Below are 14,370 nucleotides of genomic sequence, written 5' to 3'. Positions count from 1 at the left end.
ATGAAATTCTCAGCATCTACTCAAAATACATGGTGAACAAATATTCAAACAATGACACTTTTAAAAAATACCATAGTGATCATGACTTGCTTCAGCATCCCACTGTTCTTTTGTCCCCACAATGCATAAACATTATTAAACTGGTTTCTCATATAGGCACCATCACACTGGAATGACTAAAAAATTTTTCAAATCAGATGAGAAGAAATTACAGGTGTTGAGAAGGCTGGTAGAAATCACATTGCTTGTGAAAGATTTGATTCTATGACTTCATGACTTTATATGGACATAGGTTATATGGAAATATCCTGACACTACTAAAATATTTTGACCACAGCTTGTTAAATTTGGGCAATAAAAGCTCTTAAATATTTATTTTACAATGCAGGTTTTGTGAATGTGTTTGATAAACAAATATGATGGTAAGGTCAACAAAGCATGACTCAAAAGTATTTATAGGATAGACTGTTATATATTGTATCAGATCTCTGATTTATAAGGAGTAGCTAGAAATGAATTTACACTATAAAATACATTTACTGTCTGTAGAGTATATAAAATACTAACGCAATCTATACTGCTGAAGTTTATGTGACTTCTATTACAGGCATTTTGGCTGTTTCTATCTGCTTGATAGGGTCCTTGCACTATTTATTTTAAAAATTAATACTCCAAGATCAGATTAAAATCTAAGTATGTAGTAAATAACATATATTGTGAGAAAGTACATTGTGAATGAGAATATTATTATGAATGTAACAACTATGAAATATTTTTATGATTTATTTAAGTTGTGCTTTTAGAATGAAAGATGCCTAATTTCTCACTTTCCAAGTATTTTTTTACATAACTATGTGCTATGAAAATGTTTTGAATAATAGAATCTTTTGGTCTGATATTAATAACCACATCTGCTATTTGTTTGGTAATGTGTTTAATAATAATAATGTCATATTTGTATAATAGTTTTAATGTTCTTTCACATCTATTATGACATGCTGTGCTTACAACAGTTATACAAATAAATCACTTCCTAGTTAGGATCACCTTACATGGGCTTTATAAAAAATACGGAAACATTGAGTCGAACATCTGGATTCAAGTTAGGTCCTTGCTTTTCACCTATAAAGAAGACATATTAGAATACCTAACATTTATTGAGCACTTACAATTGCCATACATTGTGCTTTACATAGTTTATTCATCCTCACAATGACCCTTGGCATGGACAATTTAACCATTTTTTCTTTATAAGTTAGAACATTGAAGTTTAAAAAGATTAAATAATTTACTTAAGGTTACACAGCTTGTAAATGACAGAGCTAACAATGAAACACTGGTCTGCCTGAACCCAAAGCCTGATTTTAATCGCAACACCAAACTTCACCCCATTAAGCCATAGCGACTAAGAACATGGTTTCCACAGAATAACACTTTGTTGTCAATGATCTTTCCTTAGCTGAGATCTAAACTGTGGACTTTGTGGGAGCTGCATTGAGAGCTTAATATCAATTCGTACTATACATTCAGATGTAGAAACAACCAAGACATTGAATGGGTCCAAATGGCCCTATCCATAATATTACTGCTCTGAAATGTGCCCAAATCCCATTAGCTTGCAAGAGATGCAGAAAAGGGAGACCCAAGTAAAATTTTCATCTACCATCTATTTGTCAAAAATATCAGCTACCTTTGTGTTCTGTGCCACTGTTCATGCAGTCCTTCCTGACTGATACATCCTATTTATCTCTCTCCACCTGTCAAGTGTTGTCTCTTTTAGAGACCAGCTTAGGTGCAGCCTTCTCTGTGGAGACTTTGGCAACCACATCCATTCATTAAGCTACACATACTGCATTCCCTTCAGTGTTCCCATGATACTCTTCTGTTATATTAGAATCCAACTGTGCTATAATTGCTTACATATCTCTCTGTATAGCTAGCCTATGTGGTTCCCAGGGCAAGGGCCATGTTTTGCTCATCTTTCTATCCTTGGTGTCTGGTATGAGTACCATGTTTGTTTCTTGAGCACCCTTCTGAGAGATGGAATGAGTATTGAAAAGTAAGTTAGCTTCTATTGGAGTAGAATCTAATTTACTTTCCACTATTTTTCAACATCTAACAAAAATAAGTTTTAGTTCTGTCTTGTTATTAAAACAAAATATATTTCCTTCTCAAAGCTGGGTATAATAAAATAATACTAAGAAGACACAGTTAAGGTTTATAGATTAGAATGTTAATATAATATTGAAAGTAATAATATTCAAGTAAGTTGGCCTAAAATAAAAAAAAAATCAAGTCTGATAGGTAAATTAATAATTACAATATTATGTAGGTATTTATCAAGTATTTATAATATTATAAACAGAATATATTAGTGATTAACTGAAATGAGTCTAGAGCCAGACTGAGTTTTTTCCTGAGTCTATTAATTACTATTTGTGGTAAAGTTATCTGATTTTTCTCTGTGCCATTTTTTCCCCTCTGTATAGTAATAGCATCTATCTCAGAAGATTGTTGTGAAGAAATTAAATGGGTTAGTACCTGTAAAGAGCCTAGAATAGTGCTTGGTAACAATATGTGCCCAATAAACCACTCAGCAAGTGATTGTGTCAGGACTGGGATCTAGGAAAAATGAGCACTAATTATATATCATTTGTATCAATGGATACTAATACACTTTGTCTAGCATTTTATATTTTTAATATATATTACCTTATTTGATCCTAAAACACAACCGTGAGATAAATAGTACAAGTAGCATTTCTTTATATTGTTTAATGGTGAGAAAGCAGTCTCAAAAATAGTGATCTATATACTGTCACATATATTGTTATTAACTGAACCAAGGTTTTTAGCTAGATCTTTTGATGCCATTGTCCATACTCATTGTATGAAACCACCCTATTTTCATTTGTTCTGTCCCAGCCAGAATAATGCTCAATGAGTCTGCTCACTTCAAGTATATCGCCTTCAAACAATTTCTAAGACTTTGAACAGAAATGAATTGTCAATGTGTATGAATATTTTAACCATATTTTCAGCTCAATTTAAAATCTACAACAAATTGCAAATAAATGCAGTGACATTTATAAGAATTTTAGTAGCACCAAATCCTTTGGAATAGGTTTGCAAATAGTAAATGTAAAACTGACTTTAAAAATAAATCAATATCTTCTTACCAGTGAATTTACTAGCCTTGCTCAGTGTGTCTCAGGTTACATCTAACCTCCTTTTGTCTGTGGTTTGCCATCTTCTTCTAAAGTGCCCCCATGCTGTCTTTGTTGCTTGGTCTAACTTGTTTGCTACTTCTCTTTGCTATAGTTCAGTCTGTGTTACTTTTCATGATTTAGAGCCTTACAGACTTTTTTCAGTAAAAACCCAATGTTTGCTTGTTGTTTATTACTAAAGTTTACTGTTTTTACTGTTCATGTTTTACCATTTTCTACTAGTCTTTTTTTTTTTTTTGCCCGTCAAACATTTTTTTCCTGCTTTTTGCAAACAAGATCACGTCATAGATACTTTATTCTTTGTATTCACACAGGATCCAGTGGCCCATCTAACCTTCTTTACTAATTCTACAGCATGGGAGGGATCCTCATCCATCCTTCCCTCGGGAAATCCTCAGTTTGACCTTGACTGAACTGTTGCGGAGCAGAAATATCAGAATGTCAGCTCACCTCAGGAAACAGCAAAATTGTACCTGCCACATACTTCTCATTCCTTCATCTTATAAAGAAACTTTGGCTTAAGTGAAAAAAAGAAAAAAGAAAAGCTATACCTCAAAAGTTAGTGGTAATATGACTGATTTGTTTTATGTTAACTCTTTTCCATACATTGGTCGTGGTTTAAAAATATACAAACTAATCTTTAAAATTTTTATTAGAGGCACAAACTAAATGAGAAATTCATCATAAATAAAACATCTCTATTTGTTATTATATAAATATGCAATATATTGTTATTTACCTGTAGGTATATATTTGTGAAATATAGTGAGGGTCACTTTAGTCTTAAAGGGAGAGAAGGAAGATAACACAAATGACCTCTCTATAGCCCTTTTCAATCATTTTTCACTTTATGAAGGGAAGAGAAAGAGAAAAATGTAAACTAGAGAAAGGAGCCTAGAATGTTTGCATCTTCTCAAAGATTAAGATTTTAGATCAACAAAGTAGGTTCATTTTATTTGGCTTTCAAGTGTTCCTTCATGTGTTCCATTTAGGCTTATCTTCGAAGGACTGTTTTAATAATTGTGAAAGCTGAAATTCTCATGACTTAAATAAATAAAGCACTGAAATTATGGATTGGTAAACAATGGTTTTATGGAAAACTAAGTAAACTAAAAATTGTCACTGAGTGCAGAAAGTTTCATTACTTAAGCAATGCACTGAGGGTCTGAGAGGGGTAGGGCAGGAAAGGGTGGAACTCTGACATCAACGGCTACGGAAAGTATCTCTTTCTGATCTTCACAAGATGTGGTAAAAATCCGTTCTAATAGTTTCTTCAAACATGCTCCTGAGGCCTCCGTGTGTGAAGGCCTAGTATTCCAATATCCCTTTGTCATAATTAAGGTCTGGATATGCTATAGAATAGAATCTCCTTTGTCTTTCCCCCTCCTACTCCCAGTTTCTAAATCACATCCTTATCATTTTAAAAATCAAATTTATTTCCCATTAGAATAAAGGGGCTTTTGAGAAAATGATGTCACACTTCACAATATCCCTTTGTATAATAACCTTTTGCATGATACTTCCAAATAATAAAGATTCTTTAGAAAACCAAGTCAAAAATACACATTTTTATGGGTAAGATATAGTGCCATCTAGCATCACCTGTCAGAACTTCTTGTCCAGCAGTAGCCCATAAGCTTAGGTACAAAGATCTCCCATTTATCATAATATTGGCAGAACCATTGACAAAGAGATTGGGCAATATTCTTCAGGATATTCAGTGGTTATATAACTGATCAGTAGAGGTGTTGCCTACGCCTCCCCACTTTTGCTACATCATACTTGATGGCTTGTACCCTGGGACTGAGTCTTAGTGCTAAACACACTGAGGTCAGAGGTATTCAGCCTCTTTGACTCTGACAGCTCACAAAGCTTTAAACATTTTGGGTTAGTTACTTTCATTTAAAAATAGTGATTTTCTATGTGCAAAATCTAAATTTGCATCCTTTCATGAAAGTCTGGCACCACAGAGCCTGTGAGTCCCATATAGCCCCAAAGGATGGAGCTGAGCAATATGTCCTTTTAGATGGACCATCACTCATCTATTCAAAGGAGGCCAGTCCGTCCAGTGTATTTATGTGTATGTCTTGAATAGTCCCTGTAGGCATTTGAGTTTGACACAACTGAAGGACATCATCATATGACATTAACCATGTTTTTAAGAAAATTTTACCCAAAAAGAAAATCCATGAAATAAATGTGCACATATTTGTGTACTCATAATTAAACTTTTACAAACTAAACACACCCATGTAATCAGACTCAAGATTAAGAAACAGAATGTTATGAGCTCCCAGGAAATCTCATGTGCTCCTTCCAGTGACAACTCATTTGCCAACAACATTATCCTAATGTTTAACCAGCCTTGATTCTGACCACATTTCTAGAATGTTTACTTAGTGTTCGAATACTTTTTGTCTCATTTAAGTCTTATAACAACACTGGGAAGTAGGTAGGGTTGGGTAGTCAATCAAATAAAGAATAATACTGTATTTATTAAATGCCATTTTTATTGCCTTCATCATGACATTCCATAATTTGGACAGTATATTCTGTAAATAACCTGGATAAAATCCACCTGAAAATACTCATATCTTACTGAAGTAACTAAACCTGAGACATTATGTAACATATAATAAAACTGTACCCACTGAAAGTGCTTGTTATTTCAAGCGGTGTGAGACTTCACTGCTGCTGAACTTCTTTCCCCTCAAGCCTTTATTCATGTTGCTTGTTTTGAGGGATCCTGGGTGCTGCTCTGATTAGAAGTGTAGAATACAGTTGTTAGAACATTTGCTGCAGCTGTAGGCTTAGCTCTCAAAGTTCATCTATTACTGAGATATTCCAAGGCCTCTGAAAATACATAAAGCTCTATTGTAATGCTTAGCATAAGCCTTGTAATACTTCCATTTGGGGAATTTATTTTGGTCAAAATAGCTCATTAGACCAGAAAAACACCTATTTTGTTTTCAATTTATTTTATTTTATTTTTTAAATATCTGTACATGTTTGCCTAGCAGGTAGAGTTAAAAATTCAGTGTAAAAAGACTTTAGCTTCCCTTTCAAAAACAATATCAGAAAGAGTAATTTATATGTAATATACCATAATTTACAAACATATAATGAATGTGTACAATTTTTCATCCTCAAATATTAATCATAGAGAAATTTATAGTAATTTTTAATGCATCAAAAGATTATTTTTTAAGAAACATTGGTCAAAACCAATGATAACTGTAGCTTTTATTTATAATAATGGAATAACTGCATTAAAACTTGTTTTATTATTCTAATCATATAATTGAAAAATAACTTTTAACCTACCCCAAACATGATGGATTCATTAAAAGCCTTTTTATTTGTTATTTTACAGTAGTTAAATAATTACCTTGTTTAAAATAAAATTTTAGCCATTATTTTCCTTAGTTCTTTATAGACTAACAAATAATAGAGGAGTTTTTCTTCAATTATGTTACTGTATAAGTCCAAATAAACTGGAAATATATAGAATTATAGTGTCATGATGTTTCCGTTTAAAAAACTTCCTATAATTATTAACATACATGGTATTGCATCTCTAGAATTAATAGGCTTTTTTTCCTTTTCGGAAAAAAATAAAATTTTCTATGTTTGGCATAAAAAAGCCAAATCAGTTGTCAAATAGAGGCAGGTGGACTTTATGTCTTGTTTTAGGGTATTTTACCACATTTCCCTTACTATATATAAAGTCCCCTACAGGACTTTATAAAAAGATAACAAAATGGAAATAAATTTAGAGAAGTAGATAAACTAGACTATTTGACTTATGGAGCAGAACTTAATTTCAGCTAGTATTTTGCTACTGGGCTACCACAACTCCTTTCTGGGTCCCCTAAGGCCTTTTTTTAAATGACAGAGGCCATATATGGCCACTGCCCTCTAGAGAAATCTTCAAAAACATCTAGAAGCCTCAAAGTCAATAAAAGATCTAGAAACAAAAATAGAGTTGCCCCTTTTTTTTCTTTCACGTCTCTTGCCTAAAGACAAGAAATCACATTTTTGTGAGAGATTGATCCACAGACTTCAGGAAAGACTTCATCTTCCCATAGAAGGAGGCCCTTGGCTTGCAGCCTGCACAGAACCATTTAATAATACCACCCTTCCCTGCCAATCATAAGAAAAGATACACATATGCAGAAGGTGTTGGTTTCGTGTTTTTAACCCATGTGGGAAAGCCTCTCATTTCAATCCTAGTGAGATACTCATATTCCTTTCTATACTCTAAGAAAGAAGAGACAGAGTTAGCCTCAATGAGGGAAAAAAAGAAAAACATTTTTTCTAGACTCCATAAAAGGCTGATCAGCTAAAAATCTTGAAAAAAATATGTGAACAGTTATGCAACATAGTCAACTCTGGTCCCTTCTAAACCATAGTCATTGATACTTTAACCAACTTTCTCCCTTTCTGAGGCCCTACCCTCTCTTGAGGGTGTTTCCTCCACTTTCTGCTCCATGGTTGATGGGGGTTTTGCTGTGACCAGATTTCTTTCAGCTTTGTAGGAGGACTGGTAAACTCTAATTCCTTACATAAAGGTTGTATATATTAATCAGGTTTCATTTGATTGCAATTTACAGACACCCAATTTAGCCAGATTAAGAAAGAGAAAATTCATTGGCTCATGTAACTGGGAAGAATACTGGGGTAGTTCACTCTTTCAAAGAAGGCTATTCAGGAAGGACTGGAACCAGAAACCCAGTGCTACCTGATTTAAACTTGTGTCTCGTCTTTTATTTCTGCACCTCTTTGGTTGCATTCTATATGTACTACTCTCTGTCAGTTCTGCTGATGAAGAATTTATTTGCCTTAGTATCCACTTATATATTTTAGGACAGGGATGTTTGTTTTGCTTATGTCATGGGCTCATGTCTTGGAACAATTACTATTGAAGGTCAATTCAAAAGACTTGAGATAAGATTTGAGACAAGAAGAGAGAGCAGGATGTGATATTTTGTTGGCTGACAAAAAAATGTATATCTATATATCTATAGCTATATAACACTTCATTTCATAGCATATATATGCATCCCGTTTCATCTGTCTCTGTCAACAAGTGTCAAAACCTGTTTCTTCCTGTTTACCCAAGTGCAAATATATTCACCATGAATATATTCCCACATGAAGAATGTGTATTCTTCCCAATAACATGGCAACGTTCCTTTTAAATGATATCTCTGGTATTGTTTTACTAAAAATACGTTTGTGTCATTGTTGGACTTGATCATTTCAAAGGCCCTTCACATTAGCTTAAATCGCTTCTGTCTGTGCAAAGTTAGATGGATGTTTTTTTCATCATAATTTCTTTTCGAATGTCGAGTTTGTCTCTTGATTGTGGTGACATATGTATATTACAGTTTTTCCCTGTTCAGTTACAAATGGACAACTAGTGACTGTGCACTTTTTTTGAGAAAATAGAAAAAACTTGGTACCAAGATGTGTCTTTCAGAAGAGTTCATAGAATATTTGCATAGAGTATGAGATGGAAAGTTTTTTCAGAAGGCAAAACAAAAATTTACTAGAATGGACATTGACTATTTCTTAACCTGAAGATGAACTTTATCCCCTCAACCTCTCCCTAAGACTTTAACCTCAGAAATTAATTACTTGAAAGAGCTAGTTTAACGACATAATAAGAGCAAAGCACATGAGTGAAAATGGACAATAGACTGGCTATTTAGCTTGGGGAGAAATGTAGGCAATAATTTGACTATCTAATATGGCTATAGATAGTAACATGATTCATTTGATGGTAGAAGTTAGTACTGAGTAAGAAGGTGGCCAAAACATAAAAAGTAACCATGTTATGACCCAGCTCACATATGTGGCACAATTTATGCTACTTTTTCAGCTAATCTAGGTGAAAGGGATCTTCGGGTGTTATACTTTTCTATTAAGGTCAAGGATTCATGCACAAGGGTTTGAACCTTCTCCTCTTGTTGCTGATAACAAAGAAAACATATACTTCTTGCTTCTTTTGTGATAGCCTTAGAGAGCCGTCACTCTTAACATTTGCTGTTTTTATTAAATCTCAATCTTCTTGTGGCCTCCTATTATTCCTTTTGTGAGAAGAAATATCCACTAATTTTAAACATAACTTTAGAAAAAAAAAACCAGGCAATTTACATAAAATAACACAGAAATCCAATGAGCTGACAACTTTTTGCTAAAAGCCAATTTGCCAAATGACCAATTTGCCTAAAGCTAATTTTCTAAAAATCAATTTACTGAATGACCCAGTCTGAAAATTATTGACGATTAAAAACAATTTTTAGTCCCACCAGTGCTCCCACTTCTTAGTCACCACCTTTGCCCTCGTCAGGTCTTTGCCTCTTGTGGCAAAACAGCTACAAATTGTGCAAAGGCCTGTTTCAAGGTATTTGTCTGACAGCTCCTAGGGTCTGTGTCTTCTGTTTTAGAGAAAATAGAACTGAGGTTTACAGAAGTTAATTAACTTGCTTATTTAAGTGAATTAAATTTCTATACATATTATGTCCATAAGTTTCCCTGGGTTCAAAGTATCCACTGCTGTTAACTATTGTGTTATGCTTTTATTTCCTCATCTGTAGAGTGTTTTATATTATGACCATACCTGAGAAATATTAGTTAGGCAGACATAAGTTCTTAATGACCAGAATCTTTCAAGAAAGAGAAAGTACTGATATATTAACTAATGCTCTCTGAGGAAATGGCATATCTGGACTGAGTAAATATTCTATTTAATTATATGTATTCCACATTAGTAGAGATATTTAAGTATATTAACATAAACATACATAATTTTACATTTATATAGAAAAAGTGGAACTCCATTATCTATTTTAGGTTGATTTGAAAGTTACTGCTGAGTTTGGAGTCATTGTTCTGATCAAGAGGAGGTTGGATTTAGAGTTTACTTAGAATCAAGGTCCAACAAGTATTTTAAATACTGGGAGGATAGAGTTATATATGCATTTGACAAATCGAATCTCCTGTCAAGCAAAATTGTTACTAATAAGACTTTGGGAACAACTCCTGGCAGTGAAGAGGGGAGCGTAATCTTATTTGGAATAGTCGTTCATCTTCTAACAGGTGAAGGAGGTCGCTCTCGCTGTCTGCAGGGTAAGAATCTAAGATATAGTTCAATGACCTGGGATCAACAGTAAAACTAAGATTGAAGTGGTACAGATGTGGTGTGTAGAGGATCCAGAAGCCAAGGCAAACTCATGTCATTTTTCCCAGGAAAGACAGTAAGAAGAAAAGCAATCTCTTTAGTCACATTCTCATATTTAATGCCTACTCTTTTGCAAGGGAAGGTATTCTTTGGCTCAATAACTATTGACTCCAGTAAAAACAGAGGATTTTAAAAACTCTCCTCTGAAATTTAGGTGAGAAACAGAACCACTGCACTATATATTGCACTACATATACTGTGCCCTGATATCTTTGACTGAGTTAGAAAATGGTGCTCCATCAGAGAAAGAAGATACATACAGTTTTACCAGGGAAATCTGGGCTGGATACAGCTATCCTGTTGTCTTGCCTGAGAGTCTTTGTGCAGTGCACAAGCTGCTCAACATATGTTTTCTTTCTCATGTAAAAATTGTGAGCAATAAAAGAATCATACTATTATAGTCCAGTTTCCAAAAAGCTGCTCAAATCAATTTCATATACTCATCAAGTATTTTATACTATAATTAAGTTCTAATTACTTTCTAATTTTAATTGCCGATTGCCTTTTTTAAATTTTTTCTTAATCATTTAAAAATAAATAAGTATCTTTTAGAGTAAAGTTTTGATATAAAAAGACCAATAAATTCTCTCTCTTTCTTTCTTTCTGTCTCTCTGTCTCTCTGTCTCTGTCTGTCTGTCTGTCTCTCTCCCTCCCCCCACCCCTCTCTCTCTCTCTCTCAACAGCCACTGCAGGGCTAGGTACTGGCATTAAATAACTTGCTGAAGCTCTAGGCACTCAGACTCAGGGCCATCTGATTCAGAGAGTTGCTCTCTAAAACTGGATACTCCACTGTCTGTTAAGCACTTTTACTCTCTTCATTTTTTTCCTTTGGATTTTTATCATTATTGCTACAGAAAAACTTCATTTCTCTTACTTTTATTCTGTCTACCTTTTGACAGTTGGGAATCCCATATGATCCCGGTCAATTCAAACAAGTATAAGGATAGAACTAATAAAATATTTTCATTAAGTAAAATGAAAATTTTACCTTTTGTAGTGAAATTGGACAATATCAGGAAGCAATGATATAAACCTTAAAATATCTTGAATCCTCTTCAGAATCTATAATGACATCTCCCACTTTCTCTTTTCGTATAATTAAAATTTTAATTTAATTTACCTTAAGCACCAATGTTCAAGGGGAATTTCTTATTAAATTTTATTGTACCTCTTATTTTCCAAATGTATAGCAACTTTTACCTCATTACGTATGAATAAACTCGAATACTGCTTCAGATTTTTTTCTTAAACTCAAGTATCTCTTTAGAATTCATAAAGTACATAAAATATGGGATAGAATCATAAAAGCAGCTTTATTTCTATGCTGTGGATTGATTCATAGAAGGAATTTCATTGCATTTTAGTCAACATCATATGCAGTACAAGATTATATTGCACTTATTTAAATACTTTGTATGTGTTCTCTTGTGCTTTTATGTATTTATTTTTCTCATTGCATTTCAAAATTCTCAGGAGTAGAAACACTTTCTACTGCATGGCATGTCTGTTTACAATATAGACTAAGTTAGTTCATTTTTATACAAGTTTAATAAATTTTAATAAATTTTGTTATATGATTAGCCATTAGAGCTAAAAAAAGCTTTTCTACTGCAGAGATATTTTTGATAAAGTTATTTAACTCTTACATTACACACTTCATTTATGATGTATATTTAGTAAGTTCTAATAATTTTGTCCAAACATTTTTAGAATAATACGTTTTAGGAGGAAGCTAAGGTAAAAACTTCAGTCCAATGCTTAGCATCCTGTCCCTTACTAGATCACCTCTAGCCTTTACTTTTGTGCTGCATAATTGTGAAGGATGGGACCCAAGAAATCCTGGTTTGTGGAGCTATGACTCTTCCCTTGAGATAGAATGTATTCTATGATCTTCTATAGTTTACTTTGTCACATATAGCAATAAAGTAGGAACTGTTATTCATTGTAATAATTACTATGTTGTTTGCAGACTAAATGTGAATTATGATTTATAATATTCAAGTCCTGAACTTTTTAAAGCCACTTGTTTGTCCCCATAGATTTCATCTTTTCTCTCATACACTATACTTCATGTATTTATGTATTAACTTGCATATACATTATGATACTTTAGATCTTGAATTGTTTCTTTTTTTCCTTAACATTATATTTTTAAGATCTATCCATGTTTACTATTTGCATTTCTAGTGCATTGCTTCTAAGTAAGGCATAACATTTTACAGTATGCATTTACCATATTTTACTCAACTATTTTATTAACGAACATTTTATTTGATTGCAACTCTGCTACCACCACTAATGTGACATGTTCTTCTAAATGTCCCCTTAAGTAGCTGTCTGAGAGATTCTTCAGAAATATACCCTAAAGAGCAATTGCTGGGTCATTTGGTTACACCACTCAGATTTTTCACTAAGTATTGTCAATTATTCTTTAGAATGACTGTACTAGTTTTATTTCCACAATTTAACTAACACTTAGTACTACTCAACTTTCTAACTTTTACAAATCTAAGGAATGTGCAGTGGTACTTTAATTTACATTTTTTCTCTAGTAATTAGTCAGGTTGAACATCTTTATAAGTACTTTTGATATTCATGTTTCCAAATATGAATTCACCTTTCTGATTTTTGCTCATTTTTTCCATATTTTCAGTCTTTTTGTAGGAGTTTCTTTTAGAGTGTAGATATGAAAACACAATTCATTTTTTGTTTTCAAAAAAGTATTCAACCATTAGTTATGATAACTAATAAACAGAAATACCAAATTTTGGTTTACATTTTACCTTGCTGATTTTTTTGGATCTTGACTAAGAACTCATTTCTCAAACCAAAGTCAAAAAGACTCTCACCTACAGTTTCTTGTATTAGGTTTACATTCGCTTCTCTAATTTTTCAAAATGAAAACATTGTTTTATTGAACTTCAGCATATGCTACAGCCTTTCCTCAGAATGAATGGTCTGAACACCTCTGTGACATGAGAAACCAAGTTCAGCACTGGAACAAAAAGCATACCGTGGAGTGAACCAGTTTTTCATATTTAACTTGAAGTTAGATTAAAAAAACTGAAATATAAAGGAGATTTTTAAAAAATCTGTACTTTATTAAATAGGAAGAAAAAAATTACGAGATGTGTTCTTAATTCTTGATTTGATTATGTGCCAGGAGCAAGGATGGAGAAGATTGTATTTAGTGCATTCAAACAGGTAGCCTCAGAGCCAAGTTCTTAAGGTAAAGGTTTGTATTTGCTTGGATAATAGGAATCTCATTATGGAGCAGGAGTTTAAATAAATTTCCTGTTGGATAAATAGCATTATTTTTTTCAAAAACATTTTTTATTTGTCCCTAGCAACCCTTTCATTTTGTCCCTTTCAAACAGTAACACAATTAAACATTTCTGAGTTGTTTCAGTATTAAAGTTGAGGCTTCAAAGGAATTCTGAGCATATGTGTTTTTTGCTGTACATTTTGATATTTTGTGCATTTGTTTCTTTCAGTTCTTAAATTAATCTAATTTATAAATTGAACTCTATTTATCTCCATTTTTTTTTATTGCCTGAAATTTATGTCAAAAAACTCAGAGGATAGGGTCCTAGAGGAAACAACTTGTTTCCCAATTATAGATGTTAAATCACTACTAAATTTCTATGTGTTTTTTGCTGTACATTTTGATATTTTGTGCATTTGTTTCTTTCAGTTCTTAAATTAATCTAATTTATAAATTGAACTCTATTTATCTCCATTTTTTTTTATTGCCTGAAATTTATGTCAAAAAACTCAGAGGATAGGGTCCTAGAGGAAACAACTTGTTTCCCAATTATAGATGTTAAATCACTACTAAATTTCTTGGATTCTTATTTATTTATTTTCGTTCTTACATCTTACCTTGTATAAGCTCTA

The sequence above is a fragment of the Pteropus alecto genome, unplaced genomic scaffold (assembly GCF_000325575.1).
Source record: "Pteropus alecto unplaced genomic scaffold, ASM32557v1 scaffold22, whole genome shotgun sequence".
Lineage (NCBI taxonomy): Eukaryota > Metazoa > Chordata > Mammalia > Chiroptera > Pteropodidae > Pteropus > Pteropus alecto.
Note: the sequence above shows the minus strand (reverse complement) of the source record.